Raw genomic sequence first — 26,238 nt, forward strand, 5'->3', positions numbered from 1 at the left:
CTTAATATATGTATAAACACTGGCTAATAAGTTTTGAACTTCTTTTTGAATTGTAGTCAAACATTCCTAGTTCTGCAGTATTGAAGCAGTTAAGCAGATGATGGATGTCAGATGTACTGATGAGACTCATTATTGGGAGATACAGAAGCCTGCAGTAGATATAACCTATTCTGCAATCAAGTCACAAGGAGATTAGGCAAGCTAAGGCAGATTATGAAAGTCTCTGGTAAAGAATACAAAGACAAACAGCAAAGACTTCTTTACTTATGTAAACACTAGAAGGAAGGGGATGAATCACATAGGTCCACTAGAATATAAATGGTTTTTAACTGTTAATGAATCTGTTCAAGTTGCTGACAAATTGAATAGGTATTTTGCATCTACATTTCCACATGAAGAATTTTTTTAGGGAAGGGGATGCCAGAAGTGTATCAAATTCTAGCAGGTGCTGAATGAATATTTTTGGAAGCTTGTTATTTTCCATTATCCGTTACATAAGGTAGGGTTGCCCACCTTGTGGGCCGTTTCTCTGAGTTTCTCTGAGTTTAAAACTAGCTTGTTCTTACCCGTTTCTCTGAGTTTAAAACTAGCTTGTCACAAAATATAATGGCTCCGGGTGCCAAGCGTTATAGTGATCAAGTGATTTCCCGAGTGATTTCTAGAGCCTTTTCTCAAAGATATAGTTTTGTTTCAGTTATAAAAGTTTTTTTACTTTTCTATTAATAGGAAACTTAGTCTTACAAATTGTAAGCAAGTTTAAGAAAGGAAAAACACCTTTCTTCTTTTTTTTCTTAAATTAACGTACTAACTTTTATACTGCTTGGTCACTCTAGTGGCACTGCTCCTGCCTCCCCGTGGTGGGACCGGTAACCTGGGAGAAGAAATCCACTCTCCCAGGGCTGAAAGGAACAAAGATGGATAACAATATGTATCCACCTTTAGAGCCATTGAGCTCAAGACGAGACACAAATGACAATGAAAATGACTTCTCTCAACCCCTCAAGAGGAGACACCATCATTCCTCATTTTGCTCTCTCTCTCTCTCTCTCTCTCTCTCTCTCTCTCTCTCTCTCTCAGACCAGCCTCTCAGAAATGTATTGAGTCTGCTGCAGGCCCACTGAAAATGGTAAGGCGACTCCAGTCCGAAGATATTCTGGTAGAGACCATGAAATCCCAACATTCTGCAAAGTTATTAAAGCTTACTACCTTTGGTAGACGACCAATAAAAGTTACTCTTCATGCCACCCTAAACTCCTCGAAGAGAGTAATTGCAGAATGGGACTTATTAAATGTATCAGAGGAGGAAATAGTCCAAGAACTTCGTGAACAAAAATAAATAAATTTTCTGTTTATACTCCGGGATGACCAAACGGTCAGAGGAGTTCGCATGATAGATTGAATACAAGAAACAGCACCGTATTCAGTAGTCACGGGCTTGAACCCGGTCACTCAAGGCACGTGTACTTAGGCACCCGCGCGCCTGACCACTAGACTACGGCGGTAATCCAAGTAAGGAGAATCCTGACTTGGAAAGATGGTATTCTTGTACTCACTTTTAGCTCTCCTATCCTACCAACATCTGTTAACGCAGGCTATCTTCATTGACATGACCGTCCTTACATCCCGAACCCAATCAGGTGCTATAAGTGCCAAAAATATGGACACTCCCAAACTGCATGTAGAGGTGAGGCGATATGTCCTAATTGCCGATCAAAGGAGCATAATCAATCTGAATGTACTGCTACTTCTCATTGCCCAAACTGTAAGGGTAATCACCCAGCTTTTTCCAAAATATGCGAATTATGGAAACAAGGGAAAAACACCCAAAAATATAAAGTCGAGAACAAAGTCACATACTCAGAGGCGAGAAGACAAATACTTAAAACAGAACCAAAGCACACATATGCCACTGCTGCTAAAGAATTTCAGTCAGTAGGTATTTAAACAGATATTACAGTTCCTCCAAATATATCCATCGCTGATTGGGCACGTTCCATGCTCTCTGCTTCTAAACAGTGTCCTTCAAAACAAAAAAACTTAACAAGCCAGTAACACCCCAATTACCATTCCAGTCGACGTGCCTCCAACAGCAAAACCAAAAGTGGCAGAAACTAAGGTACTGAACCCACCAGTTTCAACAGAAATGGATGTTGAACAACACAATGAATCAGATGAGGGTATATTAGAACTTTATGCGATTGATGAGATGGACATCACACGTCCCTACTTTCCAAAGAAAGACAAAGCGAAATTGGATCGATACAAACAAGTCTCAACTAAAAAGCAGTCAGAAACAAAAATAAACAATGTAATGGAAATATTCCTCCAATGGAATTGTAGAGCCTTTTGCAATACAAAAAATGATTTATATCAGGCATATCAAACTGAGGGCCATATGGATCACATTTGTGTTGTCATGAGGGCCACACACAACAACTAGTTGAAGTCATTTAATAAAAATTATTACAGAATATTTTTATTACTTAAACTTAGAAACATACAATGTGCATACAAATGGTTTAGTGGCTAGCCACATTCATGAATGCAAAGTAATGAAGTAGTTTAACAAAAGAAAAAAAAAAAAAAAAGAAATTTTAAACGGCAACATAGACTTGTATGCAACAGCAACAAATACATTGTACAAAAATTACAACAGTTCAAAACGAACATTTATTTATGACTGTTTTTAGTGTTTTATCCTGAGGCTTGACACCTCGTTTTAATGACAGTTTTTGCTATGTTTGTCTGAAATGTCTGTGCAGTTCCAACTTTCATCAGAGATGAGAGGTATTGATCAGTCAGTCTTGTTCTCTGAGAAGTTTTTGTTGATTTCATGAAGGAAAATAACTGTTCACACACACACAGGTAGAACCGAACATTGCTATAATCCTTGTGGCAAACTTTCTGAAGTTTTTAAACTTTTCAGGAAGGTATGAAAAGAAACGAGGTATCCCCACTTCAAGATACTTTGCTCTGAGTGTAGAATCCAACTACATTTCTAATAGTTCCATCTGCAGCCTTTCTTCTGCCTTGGCAACATCAGAGGTGAATGGTGCTGAGAATAATGCAAAGTGGTGTTCAAAAGATGAGAAATCACGAAATCTTTCCTGAAATTCAATTCCAGGTGACTGTCATACTTAGCAAAGCTAAGTACAGACTCAGTATTGGCAGTGTTTTTCAGCTCTTTGCATTTAGGAAAATGAACTAAATTTTCATTTGAAAACTGTGACTTCCATAAGCTTAGTTTTGTAATGAAGCACTTGATGTCATCATACAACTGAGTGATGAGTTTGTTTTCACCTTGTAATTTCAAATTAAGATCAGTTAATTGTGCAGTAATGTTCACAGCAAAAGCCAGATCCTGGAGCCAACTTTCATCTTTTATTTCATCCACGTTTTGACCTTTCATCTCCAAAACATAATTATTTCTTGTCTCAACAAATAAAATCTTTTCAGCACTTTGTGACATGACAACCAGCGGACATTCTGTGTAGAATGGAACATCGGTAAACTGATTATCCATATCTTCCAACAACTGACTGAATTGATGGTGGTTGAGAGCATGGCCTCTGATATAGTTCACTGTCTTTGTGACCAAACTAAGCACATGATCCAATTTTAAAATCTTTGAACACAAATTTTGCTGATGAATAATGCAGTGAAAATGTGCAAATGATGAATCTGGATGCGAGTTTTCTATTTTTGTTCATAACATGGCAGCAACACCATTATGTCTGCCAACCATATTCACAGCACCGTCAGTAGATAAGCATGCAAGTTTACTCAAATCCAAACCATAGTCATGCAGAACCTGCTCGACTTTCTCAAAGATGTCCTGGCTTATAGGGATCAGTTCTTCATAAATATTAAATTCACTGTCACAAGCCCTGATGAAAACCGCAAGCTGTGCTATTCCAGTGATGTCAACGGTCTCATCAATAGCAATAGAAAAATGCTCAAATCTTGATGATGTGGCCTTCAACTGTTGTTTCAAATCACTTGACATTTCATCAATCCGTTCAGCAACAGTGTTCCTGGTTAATGAAATATCTTTGAATAAGTGTGTTTTCTCTGGACACACAATTCGAGCCGTTTTTACAAGGCATTGCTTTATGAAATCTCCTTCACTGTAAGATTTCCCACTCATGGCGATCATTCGGCTGAGTTCATAGCTTGCAGTAACGGAAGCGACATTCCCCTTCTCAATTTTTGTAAAACAAGTCTGTTGCTGTCTCATGTTAGCCTTCAATTCCTTGAGTCTTGAGACACACATTGGGCCTTCATATTTATCGTAAGATCGATGGTTCATTTCATAATGTCTTTTCAAGTTGTACTCTTTTGGCATGGCAATGCTTTTGTTGCAAATTAAACATTGTATCTTTCCATTCACCGTTGTGCAAAAATACTGTAATTCCCATTTTTCTTGAAACACTCGCCCTTCTTTGTTCAGTTTCCTTTTTCTCTTAGCTGGAGAAGCACTAGCCATTTTTAAAGATGATGTGGAATCTGAAAAAATAATAAAATTAAATTAAAAATAAAATCGCCGGTTAAAAAACTGAAACGAAATTTAGGCCAGTTTATGTATTGTTACGAGCGAGATAAATGGGTTTTTACCCCATGCTTGTTGGTTCCACTCTCTCACTCAGGCCTAGCGGTTTACCTTAACGAGAGAGGAACCTTTTCCACTTGTGGGCCGTGGAATTCGGATCAGGACCAGGTACCTACACCAATAAATTGGCAAGAATGCTAGTATTCTTGTCATAAGTCAGCCGTGCGCGATATTCAAAATTCTAAATTACCTAAATTACTTCAATTAACAGATTTTGCGAATCGCTACAGTGTCCTTTGTGCGGGCCGCAGGTGTGTGTGCTTGCAAAGGGCTGGATGCTTGACATGCCTGATTTATATGATCTCATTGACTGCTAATGGTAGGACACATTGAGTGTGTCCTACCATTAAAAATTACACCATCTTCAGACGAGATAGGAGTATTGACTCGCCATCCCATGGAGGAGTGGTGATTCTTGTTAGAAACAACGTTTCATTGAAACATATTGCTCTTCAGACCCCTTTTGAAGCAGTGGCAGTGCACATTGTAATTGGCATCACTCTTACAGTAAGATCAATATATATCCCTCCTAATTTCTCATTCTCTTCAAATGACCTAGAAAATCTAATAGACCAGCTACCATCTCCATTCTCCAAGACTTCAATGCACATCATTCGCTGTGGGGATCTCCAACAATTGACAAGAGAGGTAAGCTAATAGAATCCTTTCTTGATGCTTATCAACCCACCCTTTTAAGCACTGGTGAGCCAACCTGTATTCATTTTTCAACAGGATCCATGAGTGCAATAGATCTCTCAATCTGTTCTCCCTTCATATATACTATTATGGAGTGGTCTGTTCTTGAAAACCCACTGAACAGTGACCACCTGCCAATTCTCTGCAAGCTCCAAACATGAGCAAACTCCCCTTCACCACATTGCTCCATTTGGAAATTTGGTAGGGCACACTGGAGTGAAATATGCCTCTCGTGCTCAGTTAGATGATAAAATAATCCAATCCCAGCCCGTAGAAAATGTCACGGGACATATTACTAGTTAAATATTACTAGCTGCTACCACTGCAATACCAAAATCTTTACCGGGGAAATGGAAAAACAGTAACTATTGGTGGAATCAAGATTGTACACGTGCTAAACAGGAAAAAATTAGGGCTTGGAATTTATTTCGTAAATTTCCCACAACTAGTAACCTTAGTAACCTAGTAACTAGTAACCCTAGTAAACTAGTAACCTAGTAACTTTCCCACAATTAGTAACCTGACTTCAAAAGACTGAAAACCAAGTTCCGTCAAATAAGAAGAAAAGCAAAGAAAGAAAGATGCCTGGATTAGCTTTTCCTCAAGTATAAACAAGGACACAGATAGCAGAATCATCTGGAGGAAAATACAAACGTTCAATGGCAAATATGTTCAGTCCCCAGCTACAATACTAAATTGGGAAGGGAAAGAGTTGTCATCACCGGGGGAAATACCAAATGCCTTAGCAGAATCATTTGCCAGCATATCAGCAATATCCACCTATAACCCAACCTTTCAATGAATTAAAGAATCTGCAAAACAGCATAAGATTAATTTTTCTACGACAGTTTCACACCCATACAACCAGCCATTCACATTAACAGAATTTCTAGGGGCACTCAATAAAACACCCAGTAGTGCTGCTGGTCCAGATGGGGTCTATTATATAATGTTAAAACAACTTGACAACAGAGCGAAAAGAGCATTGTTAAAATATTACAACCGAATTTTCTTAGAAAATACTTGCCCACTCTCCTGGTGTCACTCAATTGTTCTAGCCTTCCCGAAGCCAGGAAAGGAACGTACCTTTCCACATAACTACAGGCCGATTTCACTGACTAGTTTTTTAGGAAAAGTCATGGAGAAAATGGTTCACAGATGGCTAACATGGTTCCTGGAAACAAACAACTTACTAAACAGTAGCCAGTATGGATTTCGAAAGAACTGGTCCACGCTAGATGTGATGATAAAAGCAGAAGCAAACATCCATAATGCCTTCATAAGGAGAGAACATCTAGTCATGATTGATCTCGATATTAAGAAATCCTTTGATAGCACCTGGTGATATGGTGTACTTAAAGACCTTCACTCTTTCGGCTTCAGAGGTCAGTTACCTCAATTTATACAATTCATAATTTATTACAAACAATAAATTATACAAACAATAAATTATACAAACAATAATTTATACAAAACTTTCTACGCAGGAGAATGTTTCAGGTAAAATATATGAATAATTTTTCCAAATCATTTGAACAAGAGGAGGGTGTACCGCAGGGTTCCATTCTGAGTCCAACATTATTTGCAGTAAGAATTACAAACATGACACGGGAAGTACCAAATACAGTAGAATCGTACGTGTTTACCGATGACCTCATTATCTCTTGTCAATCCCAAACTACGAATACCATTGAAAGACAACTTCAAATTTCCATAGCTAAAATAGAATCGTGGACACTACGGAATGGTTATTCTTTAGCAGAAAAAAAATCCACTGCAATTCATTTTTGTAAAAGACAAACTACATCCGGTTCCAGAAATATTTTTTTAAAAAACAGTCTGATTCCTGTCGCCAACAATTTTTGTCTGTTGGGATTATATTTTGATAATAAACTTAACTTTGCTTCCCATATCTTACCTTCGAACTACATGTCTTAAAAAACTGAACATCCTAAGAGCCGTCTCTGCTATGTCCTGGGGTGCCGACACAAGCTCCCTCTTACATCTATACAGATCCTTAATTCGATCACGCTTGGATTATGGATCATCTGTCTATGACTCCGCTAGGAAAAGCTCTCTATTGCATCTGAACACCATTCAGTATAGTGCCCTTAGGAAAGCTCTGGGAGCCTTCAGAACATCTCCAGTCCACAGCCTGTATATTGAGGCAAATGAACCTCCACTGCATCTAAGGAGAAAATCTTTATTGTGTAACTATGCACTAAAGATTAAAAGTATTCCATTACATCCTAGCTGGCAGCACTTGCTTGACCCTCAATACACCATGCTATATCACAATAAACCTAATGAGAATCGCCCCGCAGGGCTTCAACTGCAAGAGCTCATGATCAATTGGAACATTAATTTTCAGAATATTTTCCAAGACCTTGCTACTCCTGAACCTCCCTGGACTGAATTCATTCCTCTCTCTTGACAATTTCTTTTTAAGATGGAGGAAGACCTCCCTGGCTAATACAAATTTTCAACAGCTCCATAAATCGCATTCTTTGGAAAACTCAGAAAAAGTATATATCTATACTGATGGCTCCAAAACAGATACAGCTGTAGGTGCTGCAGCAGTTTCTACCGCCCTCTCAGTAGTTGTGTCTCTTTCTATTGAATGCAGTACCTATACTGCAGAATTATTTGCAATAAAACTGGCTCTAGATAATATAAACAACTACCATATCAAGCAATCTTTGATATATACAGACTCGTTAAGCGCAATCAGTGCCATTCAATCTACCTTTTCTTCTCCTCACCCCATTCTTAAAGAGATTCGATCCAAGTTATTTTACTATCAAACAGCCAATCAGAAGGTTACCTTCTGCTGAATCCCTGGTTGTGTTGGCATCCCAGGTAATGAACATGCGGATGATGCTGCTAAACATCCCGACTCTGGATCTTCCAGTCAACTAAAAGTGCCCTACGCTGATTACAAATTTATCATTAAAACAACATGCAGGAAACAATGGTCTCACCTTTGGAAAACTCAAATCAATAATAAACTGCTACAGATAAAAAGAAGCCACAACTGTGGACATCTAGTTCCAGGAGAAGCAGACGACAAGAAGTGATTCTGGCAAGGCTCTGCATCGGTCATTTGCATCCAACTCACCTGTATTTTCTTATGGGAGAGAATCCTCCTCAGTGTTTCTTTTGCCAGTCACAGCTAACAATAAAACACATCCTCGTTGAATGTCCCCAACATTCAACAATTAGAAAACCAAGCTTTGTCTCCCTCTCCAGCTTACAGGAACCCTTAAACTTATTATATATTCTTGGCAATGAAGCAAATTTCGAGGAACTGTTTAATTATTTGAAACACATAAATCTGTATAATAGACCGTGATTATAGTGACAAGCAAATCACGAATAGGCACAATATGGCCCATGAGGCCCTTGTTCCAAAAAACCCAAATACAACAACAAAAAAATATATATAATTTCTTGGACTTTGAAAATATCTATGTTTAATAATAAAAGTATTTAATTTTTCTGCATTGCTTATGATGTTTAATATACCTTCCTCAGTATTTAACAGTTTTGCTATATCGTTCACTGGCTACAATAGTGGCATAACTCAAAAATCGTAATTCTGAGATAATAGATGAGGAAAATTTGGCTTTTAAAATTAGTTTGTTTAGAATTGAAGAAATTGTGATTGTTGAAATATATTGTGATTCATCTCATCATACCCAATCGTACTCAAAATTAGGCTGGCTTGATCAACATTCCATTATGGGTAACCAGAATACTCGAAAATTTAACCACTATTGTTGTACCACTACTGTTGTGCCACTATTGCACTAACAAACACTCAAAATTTATGACTTGATTTTCCTAAAGGTGGAAGGTAATTAGGATGGAGAAACAAAAAAAATTTAAACAAGAACTTTATTTATATTCAATTTATATTCATAAACTCAGGAACATATATGAACTACATTTTAATCTTTGAGAACATAATTGTGGTAAAGCATAAATAAGAACAAGAAGTTAGTACGTAATTATTGGTGTGTATAAGACTTTAAGTCATTCTTAGAAAAATTTATTCCTTCTGTAAATTAACTCTTAGACTGCTATAAAAGCCGGCATGACATTTGGGAATTGTGTTATTGTTCAACAAACAGTGCAGCTCACTGTGCTTCTTTTTCGAAATCAGAATGGAACTCTTGTAGCCTTTTTCAATTTGAAATCTACAAAGGTACAATGTCTCCAAAGGTTTTCTTGTTTTACTAGCTTTAACATTAACTGATTTATAATCATCCTGTTTGTATGAAGTTTTATAAAATAAAGAGTCCAAATGCTGCTTTTCTGCTTTAAAGCTAGCAATGTGTCTTGAATTTCAATTCATCAGTATTTTCATTGTTTGTTTGTTATTTGGTTTTTAGGAGCATTAGCAACTAAGGCCATATTGCTCCGGGATATGCGTTGGTCATTCCCTGATCTTTCTGCATCTTCTGTATTTGGTGGTGACGGGCTCAAACCCCGGTCTAATCAAGAAGTGTGTGCTACGCACTGCTGCTCCTTCCCACCAGGCTACGGAGGTGCAGTATTTTCATTAAATTTCATAGTATGTCAGGTGAAATCTTTTGGGTTGTAAAAATTGCAGGGACTAATCTCTGTCACCTCGAAAGGGTTTCCTGTCTTTCTGGCAGTTCTAGGTAATGTAACATATTGTGATGGGATGAATACAGGACCAGACTTTAGTGATGTTTTAATATTTTTCTATAATAATGAGTTGCACAGTCACCCTCATTTTGCGTATGACCTACAAGAATTTTGCATTGCATTACACTCCAATACTGGCACAACTCAAAAACAGATCACTATTGCACACAGACCGAGCTCCATTCAGTCCCAAGGTTGGGGACACTGAAGAAGTGCCACTGTTGACGCTTCTTGATGCAGTAAAAACTCAAATGGCATAACGACGCTTGTGTCACGTAGTGAGATAATATTGATCTCACTTTGTACTGTTATTGCATAAATGTAGTCCACTATCCCAACCTCATCAGTTGTATTAACTCAAAAATTAAGAATTTTGAGTTGTGCCACTATTGCAGCCAGGGAGTGATATAATGTTATAGTAGGAATGGTATTAGTGTTTTTTAATAATTGTTGAATTTTTATATTTGATTATTTAAATGTAAAAACTTATACAGTAATACCCCAAAGTTACGTGATAGGTGGGTCCGACGAAAATCGCGTAAGTCGAATTCGCGTAAGTCGGGGTACAACTTTGCATATAAATACATATAAATTTTGCTTAATTGGGACCAAGGACTAACAAAAACACTAGTTTAGAAGAAAAATATTAATAAAATTGCAGTTCTTTATACATATTAATACAAAATATGTATTAAAAAAACAAATGACTTACGTTAAAAAGTTATTTCGATGTCGATGGCTTCATAAAATCTAACAAATTCGTCTGACGACACAGCGCGTTCTTTTTTTCACGCAGAATTTCTTCGTAGCAAGCTAATAATTTTTTTATTCCTTGCTTTGTAGCTATAACGCGTTCTTCGTTGGAGTCTATGTTTTCTAAAATTTTTAAGCCCTTTACAATTGAGCCCTTTTCAATTTTCAACCTGTCAAGTTTGCAATTGTCATCTGCTTTTCGCCGTTGCTTCATTTAGGCCTGTAGCACGTGCAATATCACATGGTCTTTCATTTCGCTCAAAGCGTTTCACAATTTCATATTTTTTCTCTATCGACAGGCGGACTGGCCATTAGCCTTGCCGGGGAAACCCCGGTGGGCCGGAGGCCGGTGTGATTTTGGCCATAAACCATAGTATGAGGCCACTATAAATTTTCCCCGGGTAAGAATTTTTGATCCAGTCTGCCTCTGTTTATCGATAATTGCTTTTCTTTTTCTCTCTGAATCTGCAGTGTCTTCACCAGGACGCTTCCTTTTCACACCTTTTAAGTATTTTACTCCTTTTTAGGGAATAAAGCACAATTACAAAACGAGGAGGCACGCTTGATACGCATAAACAAAGCTGCGCGCATGTAGCAACTGAATAAACAACACCATAAAGGCAGAGATACACTATTAACACCTCACATTTCTAGGGGTTACTACCATAAAACAATAAAAATCCAGTTGCATTTCTGCTAGTGAAATCTGTTATAAACTGGTAGTAAACTTGATCTAATTGCATTTGCGATTATACCGATAGCTGGAATTGTGATGGTTTTTAGGTTACATTATGGTGAAATGTGTTTCCCCTTCACTGATATAAAAAACATAAAATCAGCAAAGTTGAATTTTGTTCATCTTTCGCTCTCATTCTCTGCCGTCGCACCGTATATCGATAACATATGAAAAACGACCTTGAAGATAGTGGGCGGCAGCGTTGCCAAACGAAAAAATCAAGAACCGCGTAACTCCGAGTTCGCGTAAGTCGGAGTAGCGTAAGTCGGGGTATTACTGTACTATAAATATAAATGTTAGTAACAAAAAATTAAACTCTTTTTCGAAAAATGTATGATTGATGGAAATGAACTGTTTTTGTGGCTCACAAGCTTCAGCATTTTATCAATTTCAGCCTGTAGCCAAAAAAACTATGCTTTTAGTATAAGGCATGGTTAGGCAGGATCTTGAGTACTACGTACTGGTTTGGAAGCCTCATTTTAGGAAGGATGTTTATCTGTTGGAATGGGTGCAGAGAAGAGCAGCAAGGTTACTTGGTGGCACAAAAGTGTGTTCTTACCAGAAAAGACTTAATTGCTGCAAATTGCAGTGTCTGGAAACAAAGCATCTGTGAGGCGACCTGGTTATAGAGTAATCGAGTAAACTAAATGCCGATGGTATTCTTACTCTTTCTTGGATCTCACACACACACAAATTTAAATTGAAAAGGATGGTTGCAGTTTAGATGTGTGAAAATTTGTTTTGTAAAGATGGGTATTTTGAATGAATGTAAAGGAGAATTGGACAAATTTGAAGAGATGAACAAACAAAATGGTTGTTGTTTTTTTTTACGCTTTGACTGATGCTGTATAAGCTTGAATCTTTTTTATTTTTATTATGCATTTTTATATATTTGTATATTTATTTTTTATTTTGTTTTAATTAATTATTATTTATTTTGGCCAATGTATCAAAAGCCTGTGTGTACCTTGCACTATACGGTTAATAACTATATATAAGTTAATACTTAACTTGTATATGTTTCCAATTCCAATCTACAATTCTATTATCAGAAGCCTACTGATAGGATAAAGAGAGAGAGAGATGAAATTGGACTTTTCTATTGTACAAGAAACTAAAATTAATATAAAAAATAAATAATTAATGATAAGCTCCCTTTATGATATTTAACTGTCCCTGTCAGATGGAGACAAACATCCTACAGTCAAATCCTTAAAGAAATAGTTTCCTTATATAGGAGGGAGTATATGATTTCCTTATATAGATAGGAGGGAGTATATGATGAGAGCCTTGTCGATCAATTCGGCCCTGGAAAGATTGTGCAAGGCTCAAGGGGTAGAATTTTTTTCAGCCTGGACTGTACTTGTTAACAGGAGAGATTGCTTCTACAGGGATGGGATACACTTAAATAGAAAGGGTGCAAGAATATTTGTTGATGCCATCAAGGCAGTGTTAGGTGGGTCGGAAAACTGCTAGCTTGGGGGGGGGGAGACAAAGACGAATAGATTAACAGTAGCCACTGGCAGAGGTGAAAGAGATTCTTGCATTGCTTCTATTGGAATGAGCAGAATCCTGAAAAACAAGATGCAGGATATTTCAGAGACTGCCGGGAGTCATTGCGGTACAAGTAAACACATGGGTTGTGTTAGGGTAGCTAAGAATAGAAATAGGTGCATGTATACTTGCGTGTACACCAATGCTAGGAGTTTAGTAAATAAATTTGATGAATTTGAGGTATTGCTCAAAACATCAAAGGCAGATATTGTTGGGATATCAGAGACGTGGTGTCACACAGATATAAGGAATGCAGAACTGGAATTTGGGGAGTACGTCTACAGAAAGGATAAACTGGATAGGAAGGGAGGAGGGGTTATGCTATTAGTTAAGAAATACATAAAATCCAAGGAAGTGAAGCCAGTGGACATAGCTGGACAGTGCAGTGTCGAGTCAGTTTGGTGTGACATAAGCATTGGGAGATCAAAATTGAGAGTAGGAGTGTGCTATAGGCCTAATGACTCTGATGTGTAGAATAAGAAACTGTACAGGGAATTAGTGGGCCAGTAAATCAGAGTCTTATAACGGGGAATTTTAATTTCCCAGATATTGACTAGAATTTGTGGGTTGGTCACTCACACACTAGCAAGGCTTTTGTGGATTTATTGGATGATTGTTTTCTACATCAGCATGTTCGGGAGGCAATTAGAGAGAGTAATACTTTTGATCTGATTATCAGTAGTGATTCTTCATGCATTAAGAATCTGCAGATAAAGGAACCACTAGGTGGCAGTGATCACAGTGTGCTGAAGTGGGATTTACTCAAAGAGGTAACTACCATCAGGGGTAAAGGGAAGTGTTTTTGCTTTTATAAAGGCGACTATGGTGGATTGAGACAGTATTTAAATTCTATACAGTGGGACCAACTGATGATGTTACCAACAGCAAATTCAAAATGGGAAGCATTCAAAGAATTTATCTTGGAAGCTACTAGGCTTTACATACCAACTAAGAAATATTGTTCAAGGTTTAGGCCTAAATCGATGTCAGATGAACTAATGACACATATGGCAGAGAAGAAAAATGCATGGGATACATATAAATTAATGGGTGACATGGAAGCCTATGATAGATATAAGCTGGTCTGTAACCAAGTCACAAAGGAGATTAGGCAGGCAATGGTAGATTATGAGAAATCCTTGGCAAAGGATGCAAAGAAAGACAGAAAAGAGTTCTTTACCTATGTAGACTCTAGAAGGAAACGGATGAATCAGATTGGTCCACTGGATATTGATGGTTCAACTGTTGATGATCCTGCTCAGGTGGCTAACAAACTAAATGAGTATTTTGCATCTACATTCACCCATGAGGAGTTATTCAGGGAGGAGAATGCCAGAGGTGAGTTAAACTCTAGCAGTAAGCTAGAGAATCTTGTAATAACTGAGAGTAAAGTGGAGGAGAAATTGTTGAAGATAAACACAAGAAAGGCACCCGGGGTGGATTTGATCTATCCAGTTATATTAAAGGAGGCAGCAAAGGAAGTAAGCAAACCCTTAGCCATAATTATGAGAGCTTCCTTGGACTCAGGGGCGGTACCCACAGACTGGAGATGTGCAAATGTCACCCCAATTCACAAAGGAGGATCAAAGGCTGACACAAGTAATTATAGACCTGTGAGTTTAACTTCTGTTCCAGGAAAATTAATGGAGGCACTAGTTAAAGAAGCACTGCAGGATCATTTAGACAAGACTTCAGCTATAGCTCAGACACAGCATGGTTTTGTTAAGGGGAAGTCTTGCCTGACCAATTTGATTGGATACTATGATGCAGTCACAAAGGAACTGGATGCAGGGAATAACTTTGATATTATATACTTGGATCTTAGAAAGGCTTTTGATACTGTTGCACATGGAAGACTGCTGCACAAATTGGAGCAGTGTGGCATTGGAGGCAAATTGCTGCTGTGGATAAAGGGGTGGCTGAGGGGGAGAAGACAGAGAGTGGTAATCAATGGACACTGCTCGTCTGGACTAATGTTATTAGTGGAGTCCCTCAGGGCTCCACTAATAACAATAAGTGTTGGGTCCATTATTGTTTTCTGTATTCATAAATGATATTGATGAGGGTATATCAAGCTTAATGTCTAAGTTTGCAGACGATACAAAGTTAGGCAGGGTTGTCAAGGACACTACTGACACTATGCTGCTGCAACAGGATCTGGAAAGGTTGAGCAGATGGGCTGAGAGGTGGCAAATGAAGTTTAACATTGACAAATGTAAAGTACTACACATGGGAAACAGCATACCCCAGAGCAACGTATCAACTCTGTGGTACTGCACTGACAGTGGTAGAGAATGAAAGGGACCTGGGGGTGGTTGTGCAGGCAAATATGAAGTTCTCTGAGCAGTGCAGACGGGCTGCAAGAGTAGCTCATGGTGTATTGTCAATGATATATAGGAATTTTTCTAGCAGGGATAAGGAAGTGATTATTCCCTTGTATAAGGCAATGGTCAGGCCACACCTAGAGTACTGTATACAGGTCTGGAGGCCTCATTTCAAGAAGGATGTAGAGCTGCTGGAACGAGTACAGAGAAGGGCAACAAGATTAGTGAATGGAACAAAGGGGTGCTCTTACGAAGAAAGGCTTAAGTTTTGCAAATTACAGAGTCTGGAGACTAGGCGCCAGCGAGGTGATCTGATAGAGGTGTATAAAGCCTTGAATGGTTTGAGCATGCTCAATGCTGATGGGATTCTCCTCTCGCTCAGAATAATCGCCTGAGAGGGCATAAATTCAAATTGAGGAAAGACAGATGTAGGATAGACGTGCGGAAATTTGCCTTTAGCCAGCGGGTGGTTGGTTGGTGGAACAGACTTCCATCCCTTGTCGTGGAAGTTGATAGCCTAAATAAGTTTAAGGCTCAGCTGGACAGATATTTTGAACGAACAGAGGGGTGAAGTGGAAGTGGTTTTTTTTTTTTTTTTTTGGCTGATGCTGCATAAGCTTGCTTTCTTGCATCAAATGCCTGTACTAATGCTAATATAGGCCTGAAGTAGCTGAGTGGTCAAGGGCACGAGTGCAGTAGCATGCGCCCTTTGAGTGGACTGGGGTTCAAGCCCGTGACTACTAAATATGATTAATATTTATATTGATTGATTTATTGTAAACTCCACTGACCTGGTGGTTGTGCCGGAGTATAAACAAGAACATTTTTTTATCAAATTACTCTTCAAACTTGATATGTTAATAGGTAACCTTTTTAAAAGGAAGATGAGAGAGAGAGGACATAAAATTTCTCTTATTCTATTTCTTTCTAATGCAAATTATGAATTTATCACTGATTTTTACCTTTAAAATACATTCTAACTGCAAGATGGTAAACTGAGTTTAAGGATCTTAACCTGTACTATTTTTAATACATTCTAATAAACTATTAAACCAGTGGTTTTCAACCAGGGGTGCTGCAACAAATTCCAGTGGTGCCATATAATTTGGGTTTAAGTTACTTAAACTTATTATTATTTTTTTAAAATTTATATGTTTATTTCACTATAAAAAGGTGTACAGCATCTTTTTAATTTTGTGGCGATCTATAATTGATGTTTACTTAGTACCTCTATATAAAGAATAAAATTATCATATTCTGATTATATATATTATTTGTATTATGAAATGTAATTTTTATAATTATATTATTGTAATAACTATCATATAACATATATTTTTGAATATAAATAAATAAATAAATAAATATATATATATATATATATATATAGATATATATATATACTATCATTGAATTACAGTAATACCCCGAAGTTACGCGATAGGTGGGTCCGACGAAAATCGCGCAAGTCGAATTCGCGTAAGTCGGGGTACAACTTTGCATATAAATACATATAAATTTTGCTTAATTGGGACCAAGGACTAACAAAAACACCTAGTTTAGAAGAAAAATATTAATAAAATTGCAGTTCTTTATACATATTAATACAAAATATGTATTAAAAAAACAAATGACTTACGTTAAAAAGTTATTTCGATGTCGATGGCTTCATAAAATCTAACAAATTCGTCTGACGACACAGCGCGTTCTTTTTTTCACGCAGAATTTCTTCGTAGCAAGCTAATAATTTTTTTATTCCTTGCTTTGTAGCTATAACGCGTTCTTCATTGGAGTCGATGTTTTCTAAAATTTTTAAGCCCTTTACAATTGAGCCCTTTTCAATTTTCAACCTGTCAAGTTTGCAATTGTCATCTGCTTTTCGCCGTTGCTTCATTTAGGCCTGTAGCACGTGCAATATCACATGGTCTTTCATTTCGCTCAAAGCGTTTCACAATTTCATATTTGTTCTCTATCGACAGAGGCAGACTGGCCATAAGCCTTACCGGGGAAACCCCGGTGGGCCGGTGTGATTTTGGCCATAAACCATAGTATGAGGCCACTATAAATTTTCCCGGGTAAGAATTTTTGACCCAGTCCGCCTCTGTTTATCGATAATTGCTTTTCTTTTTCTCTCTGAATCTGCAGTGTCTTCACCAGTACGCTTCCTTTTCACACCTTTTAAGTATTTTACTCATTTTTAGGGAATAAAGCACAATTACAAAATGAGGTGGCACGCTTGATACGCATAAACAAAGCTGCGCGCATGTAGCAACTGAATAAACAACACCATAAAGGCAGAGATACACTATTAACACCTCACATTTCTAGGGGTTACTACCATAAAACAATAAAAAATCCAGTTGCGTTTCTGCTAGTGAAATCTGTTATAAACTGGTAGTAAAGTCGATCTAATTGCATTTGCGATTATACCGATAGCTGGAACTGTATTGGTTTTTACGTTATTATGGTGAAATATGTTTCCCCTTCACTGATATAAAAAATATAAAAGCAGCAAAGTTGAATTTTGTTCATCTTTCGCTCTCATTCTCCGCCGTCGCACCGTATATCGATAACATATGAAAAACGACCTTGAAGATAGTGGGCGGCAGCGTTGCCAAACGAAAAAATCAAGAACCGCGTAACTCCGAGTTCGCGTAAGTCGTGGTAGCGTAAGTCGGGGTATTACTGTATATTAAAATAAGTGAAAATAAATAATTAAATAATTAAGCATTCATTAGAGGCAGCGACATGCAATTCCTCCATATGAAGCTGAAATACATCCAATATTTTAAATTAAATAAAATAAAACATAAGCCAGTAGTATGGCAAAAACTGTAGAGCGAAAATTAACATAAAAATAACCCAAATAAACAAACGAACGAAAAACAAGAATAGACATAAATAGTAGCCCAGAAACCCTTGTATAATTTTAAACTTTAAATCCAATTAACAAAAACTATACAAAATTTAGGATAATGCCAATTACATATTAATTTAGCGGTACCCCGAGAGGTACCAGTTCCGAAAGACGTGAAATATCACCAAAAGAGGGTTAAAGGAACTACCAAACGATAACAAAATCAAAATAAATTAAAATAAAATAGAATAAAATAGGCTGACCATCGTGCCCCATATCGACAGAGGACCACGAGGCCAATAATGGTCATGGAATCGCTGCATTTCAATCGCTATACAAATCGTTGCAATGGTGAAAAGATCGAAGTACCAATTCACCCTCCCTCCTCCGATCGATCCACCAATGCAGAGGATTTGCACGGCGGTGGTCCTTAGGCAGTGAAAAAATAAATTATAGAACAGACAGCACTCTAGAGCAGAGCCACACCACTGACATACTGTAAGCTGAATCAGCTTATATAGAAGAAAAAAAGGAAAATAGATGGCGGCACGGGTGTTGCTAAATTAGCATATCGACCCATTACCATTGAATTATATTAAATGTTGACGAAAGTTAAATTATAATAATAAAATGAATAAATAATTAAGCATTCATTAGAGGCAGCAACTTGCAATTCCTCCATACGAAGCCGAAATATATACTATCATTGAATTATATTAAAATAAGTGAAAATAAATAATTAAATAATTAAGCATTCATTAGAGGCAGCGACATGCAATTCCTCCCAATGAAGCTGAAATACATCCAATATTTTAAATTAAATAAAATAAAACATAAGCCAGTAGTATGGCAAAAACTGTAGAGCGAAAATTAACATAAAAATAACCCAAATAAACAAACGAACGAAAAACAAGAATAGACATAGATAGTAGCCCAGAAACCCTTGTATAATTTCAAACTTTAAATCCAATTAACAAAAACTATACAAAATTTAGGATAATGCCAATTACATATTAATTTAGCGGTACCCCGAGAGGTACCAGTTCTGAAAGACGTGAAATATCACCAAAAGAGGGTTAAAGGAACTACCAAACGATAACAAAATCAAAATAAATTATAATAAAATAGGCTGACCATCATGCCCCATATCGACAGAGGACCACGAGGCCAATAATGGTCATGGAATCGCTGCATTTCAATCGCTATACAAATCGTCGCAATGGTGAAAAGATCGAAGTACCAATTCACCCTCCCTCCTCCGATCGATCCACCAATGCAGAGGATTTGCACGGCGGTGGTCCTTATGCAGCGAAAAAATTCATTATAATTTAACTTTCGTCAACATTTAATATAATTCAATAGTAATGGGTCAATATGCTAATTTAGCAACGCCCGTGCCGCCATCTATTTTCCTTTTTTTCTTCTATATAAGCTGATTCAGCTTACAGTATGTCAGTGGTGTGGTTCTACTCTAGAGTGCTGTCTGTTCTATAATTTATTTTTTCGCTGCATAAGGACCACTGCCGTGCAAATCCTCTGCATTGGTGGATCGATCAGAGGAGGGAGGGTGAATTGGTACTTCGATCTTTTCACCATTGCGACGATTTGTATAGCGATTGAAATGCAGCGATTCCATGACCATTATTGGCCTCGTGGTCCTCTGTCGATATGGGGCACGATGGTCAGCCTATTTTATTCTATTTTATTTTAATTTATTTTGATTTTGTTATCGTTTGGTAGTTCCTTTAACCCTCTTTTGGTGATATTTCACGTCTTTCGGAACTGGTACCTCTCGGGGGGGTACCGCTAAATTAATATGTAATTGGCATTATCCTAAATTTTGTATAGTTTTTGTTAATTGGATTTAAAGTTTGAAATTATACAAGGGTTTCTGGGCTACTATTTATGTCTATTCTTGTTTTTCGTTCGTTTGTTTATTTGGGTTATTTTTATGTTAATTTTCGCTCTACAGTTTTTGCCATACTACTGGCTTATGTTTTATTTTATTTTATTTAAAATATTGGATATATATATATATATATATATATATATATATATGTATATAGAGAGAGAGAGAGAGGAATCAGATCTAAAAGGCAGAAAATTGAGTAGGGGGCCGCAAAATAAAATAAATGACTTAAGGATCCCGTTTTTAAAAAAAAGGTTGAAAACCACTGTATTAAACAATATTTAAAGGCAGCAAATGATTGTTTATCGAAACAAGCTGGAAATAAAACTTTACAGAGAACATTCCAATAACCCAACCATTTAGGGGCCAGTTTGATGATGTGTTGAAATTTTTGTGGATATCAAGTCTAGAGAGAAGGAAAAATGAGGTAATTATAAGAACTGATTATATAAAACACTGCACTTTTTTAAATTAAAGAAACGGTGAGAATTATGAGAAAAACACTAGTTGTGAAGTTATTTAAAGTTGTGAAGATAAAGTAAAATTATTGAATATGTTTTGAAAAAATCTAGCACTTCCCAAAATTCCAGTGATTACTTTAATTAAATGAAAGTAGCATAACACCAACATATCAACCTTTAATATTTGTTGTTTTCACAACTTCAGTTATATTGTAAACAGTAGGGAATAGCTGGTTGCAAAGTTCTAGTTTCCATTTCTCTGACAATTTAAATAAACTATGCAGTTTAATGTAACTAGACCATTAAACTGTGTGAACAGTTACTGTCATCTCTATAATCTGGACAGTTTTTTTCATAAATCACTTTATTATTACAGTAGCATTCAATTCATGCAGTTTATTTAATCAACTAAATAATAAATGGAGGAGGGGAATGCCAGAAGTTTATCAAACTCTAACAGGGAGCTAATTGATATTTTAATAACTGAGAGCAAAGTGGAGGAGAAATTGTTGAAGTTAAACATAAGGAAGGCACCTGGGATGGTTGGGATCTGTCCAGTTATATTAAAGAATGCAGCAAAGGAAGTAAGCATACCCTTAGATTCTTTAGCAAACCCAAAGCTTCCTTGGACTCGGGGAGTTTCCCATGGACTGGGGATGTGCAAATGTGTCCTCAATTCACAAAAGGGAATCTAAGGGTGACACAGGTTATTACAGACCTGTTATTCTTCTGTTCCAGGGAAAATAATGGTATCACTGGTTAAGGAAGCGATGCAGGCTCATCTAGACAAGACTGCAGTTATAGTTCAGACACAGCATGGGTTTGTCAAGGGGAAGTCTTGTCTGACAAATTTGATTCGATACTATGATGTGGTCACAAAGTAACTGGATGCAAAGAATAACTTTGATATCATATACTTGCATTTTAGGAAAGCTTTTGAATACCGTTGCAGATGGAAGACTATACTGTACAAATTGGAGCAGTATGTCATTAAGGGCACGTTGCTGTTGCTACAATAAATAAAAGGATGGTTGAGTGGTAGAAGACAGAGAGCGGTTATCAATGGACACTGCTTTTCGTGAACTAATGTTAGTGGAGTCCCCCAGGGTTTGGCATTGGGCCCATTGTTGTTTTCGGTATTTATCAGTGATATTGATGAAGGTATATCAGGATTAATGTCCAAGTTTGCAGACGATATAGAGATTGGCAGGGTTGTTAATGACAGTAATGATAGTACGCTACTGCAACAGGATCTGGAAAAGTTGCGCAGATGAGCTGAGAGGTGGCAGCTGAAGTTTAATATTGACAAATGTAAAGTACTGCATATGGGTAGCATTAACCCCAGAGTAGAGTACCAACTGGTTGATAATACACTCAGGGTAGTGGAGAATGAAAAGGAATTGGGGGTAATTGTGCAGTCAGATATCAAGTTTTCTGAGCAGTGCAAAAAGGCTGCAAGAGTAGCTCATGGTTCATGGCTGCAGGAGTAGCTCATGGTTCATGGCTGCAGGAGTAGCTCAAAATTCTTGTTTATCAATGATAAACAGGAATTTTGCTAGCAGGGATAAGGGGTGATTGTCCCCTTGTATAGGGCAATGGTTAGGCCACACCTTGAGTACAGTATACAGATCTGGAGGCCTTATTTTAGAAAGATGTAGAGCTGCTGGAATCAGTACAGAGAAGGGCAATGAGATTGGTGAATGGAGCAAAGGGTTGGTTTTACCAAGAATGGCTTAAGTTCTGCAAATTGCAGCTTCCGGAGACTAGGCACCTGCGAGGTGATCTAATTGATGTGTATAAGGCCTTGAATGGATTGAGCAAGCTCAATGCTAATAGGATTCTTCCTCTTGCTCAGATTTTTTTTTTTTTTATGAAAACCCAAAACACGAGAGGTATTAGAATCTATAGTACTTAGTACCGTGCATGGGTTGGAGGTTTTGAGAAGACAAAAGAAGATATTTGTGGACATTAGACTTGAACTTCCATAGACTGTAATTTTCAGGAAATATGTATGAGGAAAATGGTGTTTCTGAAAACAGCAGTTGAATGAATAAGCATGGAAGATGAAAAGTTGGTTCTGTAAGTTTGAAGTTGGACAATAAATGGATGTTGGCTGGTGGCAGCATGTGTTTGGACAGTTTTGAAAGAGAGAGCGGGAAATATAAAAGCCAATTCAGAAGAACAGTGCCCTTGGAAGTATTTGTAGAAAAGGCATACAGCAGAAAGAGTACATCTATGAGACAGCGAGTGGAGAGACTCTGTTAGAGATGAGTCATTAATTAACCTAACTGCCCTCTTCTGAATGGAATCTAGAAACCTGAGAGAGATTTGCAGATGTGGGAACAATATTCCATGGTAGGGCGGATTTGCAATTTGTACATAGTGAACAGCTGTTTGGAAGAAAAGTAATGCCGGGAGCGAAAGAGAAAACCAAATTTTTTAGATGCAGAGGAAGCAATATTTGTAATGTGCTTGTGCCAAGAGAGATTAGAAATCAGGGTTATCCCCAAAAGAGATATATCATCTTGCCTAGATACCGGAGTGTCACCAAAGATATGCATAGGAGCAGAAGAATCCTTTTTGCAAGATATAAGACAAGAATGAGTTTTAGAAGGATTGAAATCAACTAAGTTGTCTTCTCCCCACTGGAGAATTACCTGGAGATCGGCATTTAAGGAATTGGTAGCGGATATTTGAGAAGTTGAAGCTGATTGAGCATGGCAAGGTTTCTCAAACCGGAAAGTGGAATGCAATGTGCTATCATCGGCAAAACTATGGATAGGATGGAAGAAGTTCATTAATATACATGAGGAAAAGAGTGGGGGAAAGAACTGAACCTTGGGGGGACACCGGCATTAGTGGAGAAGTTAGAAGACAGAGAACTAACTACCATTACTCTCAGTGAGCAATCAGAGAGAAAACTGGATAACCAATTACAAAAAATGGTTGGAAAACCATAAAATGAAAGCTTGTTTAGAAGTCCTTTATGCAAAATGCGTTCGAAATCCTTTGAGATGTCAAGAGCAACTGCTTGTGTTTCATCGAACTTTTCCATTGAATTTGTCCATACATAAGCTAGAATCTCCAGTGGATTGTCACTGATGGAATCCATACTGGCGGTCATTGATCAGACGGAAGTTTTCTAGGTAATTGAAGAGTTGGCGGTTTATTGATTTCTCTATTACTTTAGAAAGAGTAGAAGTAATTGCAATGGAATGATAATGGTTGGGAGGGATTTGTCACCCTTTTTAAGAACTGGCTGGATATGAGCAAATTTCCAAGCAGAAGGATAAACACCTTTGGAATATAAGAAAAGCGAAAAAAGGCAGCAAAGAACAGTTGTAAATTCAGGAGCACAGGTTTTGAGAAACAAGTGGAGAAATATCATCAGGACCTGGAGCTTTCTTAGTATTAAGATTCATCAAAATCCTTCTGACATCATTTTGACGGAAGACCACAGGAGGCATTGAATGGAGTGTGTTGGGAATGGTGGGAAGTGTTTTACCAAGATCATTATTATATGAGTTGGAAGGAAAATGGGATGCTAGCAGGTCAGTTTTATCCTTGGCTGAAGTGACAGAGGAGGGAGCAGAGATGGGCAAAAGTTGCAACCAATATCTTTGGCAAGAGACCAGAATTTTCGGCTACCATTAGGTCAAGAAGCAAGTTTTCTACTCTTAGCATGTTCAAAATCTTGTTTGTACTGATTAATAACTACTTTACAATTGTTGGGAGCTTTGGTGTAGGCAGAAAATGAAACCGAAGAATTTGAAACAAGCCAATTACGATATGCAAAATCCTTCTCTCGAAAAGCCTTAGCACATTTATTGGAAAACCAAGGTTTAGATAAAGAACGAGATTTTAAAGTGGAGTGTGGATTTTAATAGGATTCCATTCCTACAAGAATAATTTTACTGACAAGCTCTGAGCAAAAGTTGACATCAGAAGTTTTGAAACAGTAATCAGACCAAGGAAAAGAAGAGAATAAATCTCATAGGTCATTCCATTTTGCATTCTTGTAATGTCAAACAACACGAGGTTGGGAATAGCCACGAGATAAAGGCTCCATTTGAGAAGAGACAATCACCAAGTTGTGATTTGAGGTGCCTAAGGGACCATTCACCTCAACCGTGTACTTAGATTGTTATTTGTGAGGGAAAAGGTCAAGCGTGTTGGCTGTATAGTTAGGATTGTCCGGTAATCTAGTAAGTAAATGAACAATCGGTGCAAGGTCATTAGTAATTGAAAAAGCCTCAGCATCTTGACCAGCCGGGTCGGTGTGACTAGAAAATGAAAACCAACTGGAGTAGTGAACATTAAAATCACTAATTAAAATTACCTCACTGTTAGGAAAGTTGGACTGGAGAAAGTAAAGTTGCAAAGAGAAGAATTCAAAGAGCTCCAAGTGATTAGTGGAGTTGGGAGAATGTTAGAGACAACAGATGAATTTGACAGAATGAGGTAGAGAGATTTTAAGCCAGAGAAGATCGAAAAGAGGAGATTCCAAATGACCAAGTCTCTGACAGGGAATATCGGAAAGGACACATGCACAAGTTCCACCTTTGAGGCGAAAGGCATCATGCAGCGAATAATTTGGGCAACTGAGATGAGCAGTAGTTGAATCAACCAGTAACTGAGATTCTGTGAGAAAAAGTACATGGGGTATGGCAGACTGCAAGTGGAAATGGACATCGTTGAGATTAGAACTGAGACCATATATATTTGTGAAATGAACTAGGAAATGTTTGGAGGTTTAGATCTTTTTGCAGATAAATTTGCTCTATTAGTTTGGCAATTCATGGTGTATTCAATAGTAAGAAAAAGTTGGGGGGGAGGACGTGCTGTATGAAGTGATGAAATTTTTGGATGTGGCATACACATGGTAAGAATATACCGAGATCCTTGACATAATGACCCCCCGCATACACACTACTTGGACTCCCTCCAGTCACTATCTGGCAGAGTAGAGGTAGCAAGATTATACACTAGCTGATCCAGAAGCCTCCTAAAGAGTTACCAATAGGTTCGGTCCAGTGTATTAACTAGTGGCCGCCCTGCGAACTCTATTTTAGAGCTGTACCCTCGAAATGTAATGAAGATTGGATCTCGCCATGATGTTCATCATAACCTCAAAAGTCATCAGTCATACTGCATGATGGTGGAAGAGATGGGGAAGGGTTGGTGGGAACTTAGCTCTTGAGACTAAACATTGGTTCGACCACTTCAAGCCTCCAATAAGCAAAGTAGTGATATTGCTCCAGTTGATGAGAGTCATCAACACCCACACCACATAGAGGAATGCTGCCCCTCTGTGTTACCAAGCAATACTAGGTGGTAACACAGAGGGGCAGCATTCCTCTATGTGGTGTGGGTGCCTCACCTCGACCCCTGCTTACATTGGTTCACACCTAGGTGATCACCCACAGTGTGCTTGTGCATGGGGGTTTATACCCAGGATTACTACAGTCCCACCGTTGTGAAGGTGCAAGCAGAGGATTGGGTCCACTTGACTTGAGTGTCAATTAAATATCAGTTCCATCAGCATTTTAGACTCCCAGGTAGCAAGTACAGCTTGTCTGGCATATCTGAGAGAATGTCTGTGACAACCTCAAGGACCAACAGATTACTCACCTGAGGGGCATAAATCCAAATTGAGGAAAGACAA

At 37.8% G+C, this 26,238-nt stretch overlaps 1 protein-coding gene across 1 annotated transcript in view; it reads left to right on the plus strand.

The window, feature by feature from the left end:
• The window catches only part of LOC150089839 (dihydrolipoyllysine-residue succinyltransferase component of 2-oxoglutarate dehydrogenase complex, mitochondrial), a 286,282-nt gene that overhangs the window by 156,148 nt on the left and 103,896 nt on the right, over positions 1-26,238 (plus strand). The gene's annotated exons all lie outside the window — the stretch shown is intronic.

Source organism: Mastigoproctus giganteus, chromosome 2, assembly GCF_048544385.1.
Source record: "Mastigoproctus giganteus isolate SK-2022 chromosome 2, ASM4854438v1, whole genome shotgun sequence".
NCBI classification, from domain to species: Eukaryota; Metazoa; Arthropoda; class Arachnida; order Uropygi; family Thelyphonidae; genus Mastigoproctus; species Mastigoproctus giganteus.